The following is an 11,404-nucleotide window of genomic DNA, read 5'->3' on the forward strand; positions in this document are numbered from 1 at the left end:
CTTATAGTGCATGAACGAGATCAGGTCAAATCTCCCTAGAAGGCAATAGTGACATAGCTTAAAAACCAGAAAGTATGGAAAAAGTTTACAAAAAACTTTAATTATTTTTTGATTTTTTTTAATGTGCAGGTAGAGCTGCATGTAATTTAGAATCTTGTGTTGGGGGGGGGGGGGGGGACCTGCTTTAGTTGTGCTATTTGTGAGTAATTGGGTGTACTGGTGATTGTGTTTTTCATGCTGAGGTTGTGGCGTTGCCATTGAGTGTGTTTTTTTTACGCAAGGTATCCCCTTAATGTTGAATGGCATGTGGCCTAGTATGGTTGAAGAAGGGGGAGGCAGCATGCTTGATGCCCTCCTTTTCCTGATCACCTAGGCCACGTTCCTGGATAAGAGCCCCCCCCCCCTTTTTAATATGTACATTTAGGATCCTCCCTAGAACTGAATGTGAATATATATATATATATATATATATATATATATATATATATATATATATATATATATATGGGGTGTATAAAGAATAAGGGGGGTGCTAAATAAATGTACACTATGTACTATGGTTAACCACTTGAGACCCGCGCTATAGCCGAATGACGGCTACAGCGCGGATCTCCTTTTCCGGGACTACGTCTATTGACGTAGTCCTGTGCACGAGCGTGGCGCGCTCTGTGATCGGCGAGTCAATGAGACTCGCCTGATCACCGATCCATGCAAGGGGTCGATCCTGACCCCTTATCACGTGATCAGCTGTCAGCCAATGACAGCTGATCATGTGATATAACGGAGCCGGTACATCAGTCCCGATCACGGCCAGCCCTGCTAGTGCCCACCTGCCCCCTGCCAGTGCCACATTAATAAAAAGTAAGTGCCCCCCGTCAGTGCCACCCAGCAGTGCCCATAGTGCCACCCAGCAGTGCCCACAGTGCCACCCAGCAGTGCCACCCAGCAGTGCCCACAGTGCCACCCAGCAGTGCCCACAATCTGCAACAAAGGTGCTGCACCCCAGTGCCACATATCCGTGCCCATCAGTGTCATCTACCAGTGCCCAGCAGTGCCGCCCATCAGTGCCCAGCAGTGCCACCTATCAGTGCCCATCAGTCCCATCTATCAGTGGTACCTATCAGTGCCCATCCGTGCCACCCATCTGTGCCCCCTATCCGTGCCATCTTATCTGTGCCCATCTTTGCCCATCAGTGCCGCCTTCTCTGTGCCCATCGGTGCCGCCTTATCTGTGCCTATTAGTACCACCTTAACTATGCCTATCAGTGCCCACCAGTGCAGCCTATCAGTGCCCACCAATGCAGCCTATCAGTGCCCACCAATGCAGCCCATCAGTGCCCACCAGTGCAGCCTATCAGTGCTGCCTCATCAGCGCACTTCAATGAAGGAGAAAAATGACCGTTTGCAAAATTTTCTAACAAACTATTAAACATGATTTTTTTTTTTGCAACTTTTTTTGTTTGTTTAGCAAAAAATAAAACTCCGAGCTGTAATTAAATACCACCAAAAGAAAGCTCTATTTGTGGGAAAAAAATGATAAAAATTTCATTTGGGTACAGTGTTGTATGCCCGCGCAATTGTCATTCAAAGTGCATCAGCGCTGAAAGCTGAAAATTGGTCTGGGACTGAGGGGGGTTTAAGTGCCCAGTAAGCAAGTGGTTAAATAGCATAAACATAAAGTGCAATAGTGCTGTGCAATCAACAATAGTAATAAAGTGCTTATAAATCATCAAAGTGCGTATACAATCATCAAAGTGAATATAATCTAAACTATAAGCAGCAATTCGAATCTGTAGTATCACAAAAAAAAGTGATTCAGATCTTTACAACCATCACCATGGGGACGATTTATGGATAAACACACCCGATGGGTAAAGGTAATCACCATGACCCTTTTAATTAAAAAGACAGGTCAGGTGAAACTTGGTGTGGTTTAAGATGCCGGAGTCAATAGGACAAGCCTGGGGAACACTCTTCCTCGTAGTTGGACAGAAAAAGATGAAAAAGGATAGGCCCATAGTGTAATTCCGTCTATTAAAATGTAAAGTTAAAAACAGAACAGCCAAATGGCCTCTTATTTTAGATGGTGCCTTGCCTCGGCACTAAAGTAAAACTACATAGCATTATACACTAGGTAGGTTTGTGCAACAGCCATCTCACTTGCGCTTGGTTGGCGTGCATTCCACCGCCTGGAGTCCGGAAGTGGACGGAGGTAAACACATGACCGGGAAAAGCCTCACAATATATGTATATATCCTGTAGATCAAATGCTCAAATATTATAACAATGAACGTTGTTTGGGTTTAAGCACAGACACTTTTTCATTTTTTTTACTTTTTCTATCTTAGGATATTAGAATAATCATATCACAAGGGTAGAATGTGCCAGCCTTGGGACCAGTCTACAGCATATCCATAACTGATTTAATGGAAGGTCTGTAGGATCTGACACTATCATACATGAGAGGTGATTCTGAGAGTAAGTTTCCAACTCTATCCTTCACCACACATCAAGCTCAGAAATCACATCTGTTTTAGTTACCTCATTTCCTTTTCCTCAAAAGTTCACATATTTGAAAGCTGATTATCAAACAGAAGTTTTGTACTTGTTTACCTCCTCTGATTTCAAGAGGAACCCAAACTTAAATATTGACACAGGTGGGTTCAGCACTCGATGTCTGTGTCCTTCAACTGCAGCTCTGCCTATGCACATCATATGCTGAAAAAGTCACAGAACTTTATTCTTATGCCTATATTGTTATACTATAAAAAATAAAAAAAATAAAATAAAAACAACTATTGTAATGATTGCTGATATACTTTTTAAAAAGATTTTTTACTGCACTGTTTGACGATTACTTTTAAAAATCTTGCCACATGTCTGTCTTAGCCCTTGTACACACGGTCGGACATTCCGACAACAAAATCAGTTTTTGTCCGACGGATTTTGTCCAAAACTTGTGTTGCATACACACAGATGGACAAAGTTGTCGGAAAATCCGATCGTTCAGAACGTGATGACGTTATTTTGTTACGATGGGACTACGTTCAGGCTAGTAGCCAATAGTTTTGGTCTAGGAATTTGATCTGAGCATGCGTGGCACTTTGTCCAATCTGAATTCTCTACACACAATCGGACAAAGTCCGATCGAATCATGTTTTTGGAAAGTTTTATATCCAGCTCTAAAACTTTGTCTGTCAGATATTCAGACGGAAACAGTCCGATGAAGCCCACACACAGTCGGATTATCCGACAACGTGGTCCGATCAGACATTTTCCGTCGGAATGTACGACCGTGTGTACAATGCATTTGTCTGTAGAAGTTATATAGTAAAATACCCAGTTACATTCCATGCTGTGTTGAAGGTGCTGGCTTCTTTAACTCCTTTTCCCACAATCCCCTTATCTCTCTCAAGCTCCTGGACTCCTGGACATGCCCAGAAGATACTGTATACCTTTATCTACTACCCTCCTTCAGCAGTTAAAAGAGACTGCATCGAATGAGCCAGAGTAGGTTATCCATGCAATCTGCTATTAGTGGTCCTCCATCATTAGTAACGGGCCTGCAGCCAGCCAGCCTGGAGTTTGATAGCACACAACTCTTTCTGGAAGACTCAGCCATTGAACAGAGCATTGCATCAATTTCTACCAGAGTAACGACTTCAAGTTGAGCGGCACTGGGTCTTCAGCACTCTCTCTTTGGTATCAGCCCTGGGACCTCTCCAGCTCTTAACCTGTGTTACCAGCCCAGAGATCTCTCAAGCTGTTCATCGGTATTACTAGATGAGATCCACCCAGCTGTTTGCTGGTGTCTGCAGTTCTACTTTGAACTCTTTGTGAGGGACGCTGATGCAGAGGGTAAGCTCAAATAGCTGTGTATGTACTATATTGTTTATAGAAGTAGTGATTATTCTCTAGTATCTATGGCTACAGTGCTTTATAGGGACTGTGTTTTACCTAGTATCTTTATGTAGCACCCTTTACCTAGGTAGGTGCTAGAAGTGAGGATTTTTAGTACAGGTAAATTAAGGGAGGCCTAGCTAGAAGCTAAGCCTGTTTGATCTGTGTGGGCTGGGAGTGGCTCAGAGCAGCAGCTGTAACTCACAGACAGCATCACTCTATTGTCACCACCCTCTTCCTTCTGGAGGATTCTTGAAGAAGAGGAGGGGAATAGAGGTGGAGCTGTCTGAGGTGTCTCAGGGAGCCCTGACCAATCCCCAACTAGGATTGGCAGGGGGCAGGCCTCCTTCAAATACCCAGGGTCAGCCCAGCTGGGGAGGAGTTGTCGGGTGGAAGAACTGAGGATGGAGTACTAGGCTGTCGGGGCTTTTGAGGGAGCTCCCACTCTGGGCAGGGTGACCTTGGACCTGGAACTCAGGTGCAGGATGGAGACCTTCAAGAAAGCATGAAGGATCTGAACAGGAGGCACAGGGGGAGTAAGAGAGGGCAGCAGGAGCTAGTGCTGCTGGACAAGTCTTCAGGAGGGAACCACCGGTCTCAGCCAGGAGGGCTTGTGACATGTGCAGTCGGGAGGACTGGAGAGGCATGTCAGAGAGGACTGAGAGGAAACAGTCAGAGCTGGGTGTAGAGACAGTAGAGAGAATTCCAATGTCAAGGGCAGTGAAGTTGGGTAGCTGCAGCCAGGAGGGCTGGCAGAGCCTGAAGAGTACTGACTGGGAGCAGTAGTCCACCAGAAGGACAGCTAGCACTAACAAGACTTACATATTTTCTGCTACACTATAGGGACTTGCAGTCCCTGCCTGCAAAGGGAAATTCCCAAGGCCTGGCTGAGCCAGTGTCAGGCTGAGCCAGTGTCAGGCTTAACCATGTGATAGCTGCTCCTAGAGAGACAATAGTTGCAAGCAAGAGTTGTGAAGGAGGAGTTTGAAGGAGTGTACAAAGAGTGTACATAGTTGTCCCTAGCAATTTTGCTATAATTCTAATGGGCATCCCATATTTCCCATACTCATCCAAGTTGAATTCCCTCAATAAAATAACAAAAACAAGCACATGTACTGTTTTCTGCCTGAGAGTGACTGAGGAGTGAACGCCGGGCTGGGCAGGATTTCAGGTGAACCACATAACTTAGCAGCCCCTACGAGGCTTTCGAGTTTAGGCTGCTCCTAAATAACAAAAGGAGCTTGTTAATTAGCAGTGACCAGTTCTCTGTTCTTCTGTGGCTGGAGCTGCATGCTACAATCTCTCTGTCTGACAAAAACTCACCCAAGCTCTACCGCATGATTGTAGAATGATGATCTGAATACCGGTGCTCAGGTTTGTTGTCTCCCATAAACATTAAAAAATTCCGGCAACTCGATTGCTTCTTCTTTAATCTTTATTGAGCACTAACAGCAGTGCGACATCTAAAACGCTAACATGTTTTGGCCAGAGCCTTTCTCATAGCAAGCTCTCTGTCTGTCCCTGCTCTCCACTCGCTCAGAGTGGGAGGGTGTTAACCCTGCAGGCTTTATTTAAGTAGTGTAACGACTGAATAGGCTGAGAGAGGGATTTGAACTGTCTGCTCACTTCCCCCATGACAAGGTCACATCTGGGAGGTATCTGCAGCAGTTTTCTATATGGAGAACTGCCATACTCCCTCTGCAGGTGGCATAGATAGACCAGAGACATTATGAAGGAACCTTAGTGAATTCCATGGATTACTCTTTTGATCTACTGTTTATACAGCTTCATTATTGGTTTAACATTGTTATGTACCGTACACAGAACATTTTGCCATTTATACCCTGTTTGCATTGTTACTCCTGCTCTGCAGTTGTTTAGTAAAGTTCAAGGTAAAGCTACTCTCTGTGTAACCATTTGGCAAATTCATCTTGAAGTTTGATAGAGAGTTAACTGTGCATAGGTTTGCTGAATGCCTAACTCCTAAGTCCACGATATGGCTCTATAAAGAATGAGTATGTTTTATACCAGTGGTCCTCAACCCTGTCCTCAGGGCCCACCAACAGGCCAGGTTTGCAAGATAACTGAAATACCTCACAGGTGATATAATTTGCTGCTCAGTGATTGTCGTATAGTCTGCATCTCCCCAAGGTAATACATAAAACCTGGCCTGTTAGTGGGCCCTGAGGACAGGGTTGATGACCACTGTTTTATACCATTCACAGTTACATGCTGGTTGGTTTCATTGAGATGTTAAAAATTGTGGGTTTATTCTAGAGGGTAGCACAAAGAAGAAAGATGATGTATAACATAACAACCATTGAGAAGTAATCTCTTTATAGAGCGCCCTATTCTAGTTGGAAGCTTGATAAATATTCACTATTACTTACATTCTCTCTGTCTTACTATATATTTTATGTTTCAGTCTGTATTCTGGCCATACTTAAAAGCTAAAGCTAAAGTGGAACTTCCACTCATCAGAACCCTCCACTCCTCCGGTGCCACAGTTGGCACCTTTCAGGGGGGTGCAGATACCTGTCTAAGACAGGTATTTGCACCCACTTCCAGGCATAGACTCCCACGGGAGTCGTTGCCTCTTTCTGTCCCGGCGCGCTGTCTGCTGGGACACACACGGGTCTCAGAGACAGCGCGGACCATTCCCATTGCGCTGCGTGGCTCGCACATGCGCAGTAGGGCACCGGGAAGTGAAGCAATGCTTCACTTCCTAATTCCCTCAACGAGAATGGCGCCGGAAGCAGCCGAGAGCCGAGCAATTGCTCGACCTTGGCTGCCAACATCGCTGGACTCCAAGAAAGGTAAGTGTTCATTTATTAAAAGTCAGCAGCTGTAATATTTGTAGCTGCTGGCTTTTAATAATTTTTTTTTCAGGTGGACTCCCTCTTTCAGACATAAATTAGAGTAGGTTAGGGTTACTATCTCTGTGAGGTTTTTTTTGTAATTTTTTTGTGCCTTGGGGAGATTTCCTTTCTTTTCATATCCCATAAAAAGAGAAGTAATATCTCAAAAGTGAGGGAATTGTCTTCCTAATTACCTCCCTACCACTGTAGTATATGAGGACCAACACAATAACAACATATACAATATTTTGAATAATAAATACTGGATCATTCCAACTGAATGTTGTGGTTTTTCTTTACAGAGCATTGCCAAAGAATGTGGCTACCAGATGACTTGGGCATAGGTTCAAATGGCTGAACTTTCACTGATCTGGCAAAATATTTATTGATATGGCTTCTTCTGTAAGATTTGGATATTTAAGCAAAAGATAATTTTTGGATAAGACACAATATAAATGATCATGTAACCAGAATGATCATTTGACTACAGCTTACATGAAGAGGAGCTGCCATTGTATGATATCTCTTTTGATATACCCTGTTAGGGCCTTTCTATTAATGTGTTTTTGCTCATGGAAGCTAGTTATTTCTACACTAAGAAACACATTTTATGATATTCATTTTATCTCTCATTTGTGCTTTGTCTGGCCACTAGTGATGAGTCGAACAGCCCCTCGTCCGGTTCGCACCAGAACATGCGAACAGGCATAATCAAAAGTGCTAATTTTAAAGGCTTATATGCATGGTATTGTCATAAAAGTGTTTGGGGACCTGGGTCCTGCCCCAGGGGACATGTATCAATGCAAAAAAAAAGTTAGAAAAACAGCTGTTTTTTCGGGAGCAGGGATTTTAATAATGCTTAAGTGAAACAATAAAAGTGTAATATTCCTTTACATTTCGTATCTGAAAAAGAAATTAATAAAGGACTTGTCAAAAACCGTCTCTTGTGATTTTTAACCTTTTTGTCACTTTTTTTGTGAAATGGTAGGGGTACATTTGTACCCCATTACCATTTTACACGGGGGGCTGGGATCTGGGGATCCCCTTGTTAAAGGGGGCTTCCAGATTCCGATAAGCCCCCCGCCCGCAGACCCCCACAACCACATGGCAAGGGTTGTGGGGATAAAGGCCCTTCTCCCCACCAACATGGCAACAAGGTGCTTTGGGGCTACCCCAAAGCACACTCCCAATGTTGAGGGCATGTGGCCTGGTACAGTTCAGGAGGGGGGGTGCTCTCTTGTCCCCCCTCTTTTCCTGTGGCCTGCCAGGTTGCGTGCTCGGATAAGTGTCTAGTATGGTTTTTGGGGGGACTCCACGCCATTATTTTTAAAATTTTTGTGCGGGTTTTCCCCTTAATACCCATACCAGACCTGAAGGGCATGGTATGGAATTTAGGGGGACCCCATGCCATTTTTGTTTTAATTTTGATTCGGGGGTTCCCCTGTGGGGAAATCCCCATGGCGTTTTTATTAATGAACTTTTATGTGTATTGCGGACCGACAATTCATTGTAGCCGCGATTCGTTTTAAATTACTTTTTTCCTTTAGAAATTTAATTTTGCTGTCAGACTGTTCTAAACACGGGAAACATTAAAGGAAATTTTACACTTTTATTGTTTCACTTTAAGCATTATTAAAATCACTGCTCCCGAAAAAACTGCAGTTTTTAAAACTTTTTTTGACAATACAATGCATATAAGCCTTTAAAATTGTCACTTTTGATTTCTCCCATAGACTTTTAAAGGGTGTCCCGCAGCTTTCGAATTTGCATGAGTTCGACTCGAACATAAAGCTCATCCCTGCTGGCCATCCCAAGATGTGGGAAATAAAGCAACAGAACTGAGAAGGGGAGTGTAATGCCGTGTACACACATTCAGACTTTCCGGCAGAAAAAGTCAGACGGAATCTTTTCATCGGATATTACAATTGTGCGTGGGCCTCATCTGACCTTTTTTTATGAAAATTCTGAGAGACTAGAAATAGAACATGTTTTAAAACTTTCAGATGGAATCAATTCCTATCGGGAAAACCTTTGGTCTGTATGCTGTTCCGACGGACCAAACACGACGCATGGGCAGCTATTGGCTACTGGCTATTGGACTTCCTTTTTCTAGTCCCGTCGTACGTATTGTACCTCACCATGTTCTAGACTTTGGTGTGATCTTGTGTAGGCAAGACCGTTTCAGTGGAACTCCGTTGGAAAAACAGCCAGAGTTTATTCTGATGGAAAAACCGGTCGTGTATACTCGGCAATAAGAGGAGCCACAAAACTCTCCACGGGTAATCTAAAAAATGAAATGCAAAATCAGAAGAGGAGTTACAAAGCTCCCTGTAGCTAATAAAAAATAAGTGCAAATTCACAGTTGAGTTTTGCTGTTAGCTACACAGAAACCATATATATATATATATATATATATATATATATATATACCGTATATACTCGAGTATAAGCCGAGATTTTCAGCCTCTTTTTTGAGGCTGAAAGTGCCCCCTCGGCTTATACTCGAGTCACCGCTGTCTGACTGCTCGATCAGCGTATCGAGCAGACAGACGGCGGACATTAAAATTCAAAAGCCGCGCCTCCTTCTCCGCCTCCGCCTGTGATAGGCGGAACACTGAATTTCCCAGCAGTCAGTGTTCCGCCTATCACGGACATCCGCTCATTCTCATACTACGGACGAGTATGAGAGGATGTCCGTGATAGGCGGAACACAGGCTGCTGGGAAATTGAGTGTTCCGCCTATCACAGGCGGAGGCGGAGGCGCGGCTTTTGAATTGTAGAATGGCCGCCGAGAAGAGCGGCGATCCTGGAGCGGCGATCCATCGGCACGGCACGGGACGGAGGAGGCACGGGACGGAGGAGGCTCGGGACGACGGCGGCTCGGGACGGAGGCTTGGGACACAGGTAGGCTGGACACACACACAAGGCTGCACGGACACACACACACACACACACACACACACACACACACACACACACACACACACACACACACACACACACACACACACACACACACAGGGATGGATGGATGGATGGATGGATACACACACACACACACACACACACACAGGGATGGATGGACGGACACACACACAGGGATGGACGGACACACAGGGATGGACAGCCATGTCTCACCCTCGGCTTATACACGAGTCAATAAGTTTTCCAGTTTTTTGGGGGTAAATTGGGGGCCTCGGCTTATATTCGGGTCGGCCTATACTCGAGTATATACGGTATATATATATATATACTGTATATAGATATATATATATTTCTCTAGCTAATTAGGCTTTAATTATTTTTTGTTCTACTGTTGATTTCCAGAAGACAGCAAAGTCATGGGGGATCACAATTTGCCCGTGATTACAGCAGTATAGCATGTTGTATTTCCAGAAAACCATATGGCTACAAGAAATTAAATATTATTGGTGCAATGCACTAATGTACCTGATAAAACATTTGGAAAAAACAAGATTTTGGCAATAGAAAATTCATCACCACAAAACTGTACCTTAGCTATGTATTCCTGCCTTCCCAAACCATCGTGTTTGAGTCCTGGGTTCTTAAATGTGCTAAAAATTACTTAACTACATCATTTTATTATTGATTTATACAGCATTATTGTAAACTGAAGCCTTAACTTTTCTTTGCTTTCAGGATCAGTTGGTTATACTGTATTTAGTAGACTCCTGTTCTGCCTTATTAGGAATGTTGCAATCACTTGAGAATTGAATATTTTATTTTCTCTTAGGAAGTATACATTTATTTTGGATTGTTTGACCATTTGTGTATGAACTTACATGTGGTTATATTTGCCATATGTTATAGGGTACTGAGTATTTTAAGTAATTTCTCTGTTAAGAGGGTTTTTGGCAGCAGATGAGATGTATAGGATTATTTCACAGACTCTTTGCTTAGCAGAGGTACAGATGTTCTACATGTGCATGATTATGGGCTGGTCTGGCTTTGTACAGTTATAATAATTTTGACCATGTTTTTACATAACCATGAGAAATTCTTTGACATTGCCAAGTCTAATCTGCTCTCAGGGAAATTTTCTTGCAACATTTCCCTGTATTTCACAAGAATAAATACAATAAATATAAAAAAAAATCCTGTTATCAATAGACCTGGTCTAATTTGTTATAAAACTGTATGATGTTACTTATAGCAACCAATCAAAGGTTTTTCTTTATATTCTGGGGAGCTTTGCATTCTGGAATTTAAGCAAATTTTTTTCTGTGTTTCTATGGACAAACTCAATAGTAACTATTTTGTCTTTGTCTTTTAGGCCGCGTACACACGGGCGGATTGTCTGTCCAACTTAGTCCGCTGAACAGTGTTTCAGCGGACAATCCGCTCGTGTGTGGGCTTCAGCGGACTTTTTTAGCGGACAGTCTGACGAACAAAGTCTTACGGAATTTCCGTAAGACAGTCCGTTCAAACTTGGTTTTGTCCGTCCAAACTTGGTTTCAGCGGACAGTCCGCTCGTGTGTAGGCAAGTTGGATGGACTAAGTATGGCGCATGCTCAGAAAGGGTTTACACGGCCGAAGGTTGCATTGCAGTGTATAGGACGTCGTTTTTCTGCTCATCGTGTGTGGTCAAGTCCGTTCATGCAAATTTTGAACGGACTGTCTGTCGG

The 11,404-nt window shown here is 43.5% G+C and overlaps 1 long non-coding RNA gene across 1 annotated transcript; it reads left to right on the forward strand.

Annotated features, from left to right (window-relative positions):
- The first annotated feature begins 2,329 nt into the window (after positions 1-2,329).
- On the forward strand, positions 2,330-7,632 carry LOC143988573 (uncharacterized). The gene is made up of 3 exons (XR_013276886.1): positions 2,330-2,478; positions 3,417-3,858; positions 7,061-7,632. It is a non-coding gene; the product is annotated as an uncharacterized LOC143988573 (long non-coding RNA).
- Positions 7,633-11,404: the final 3,772 nt, after the last annotated feature.

This window comes from Lithobates pipiens, unplaced genomic scaffold (assembly GCF_037356315.1).
Source record: "Lithobates pipiens isolate NorthernLeopardFrog02 unplaced genomic scaffold, aLitPip1_a1.2 Scaffold_18, whole genome shotgun sequence".
In the NCBI taxonomy this organism is placed as follows: Eukaryota; Metazoa; Chordata; class Amphibia; order Anura; family Ranidae; genus Lithobates; species Lithobates pipiens.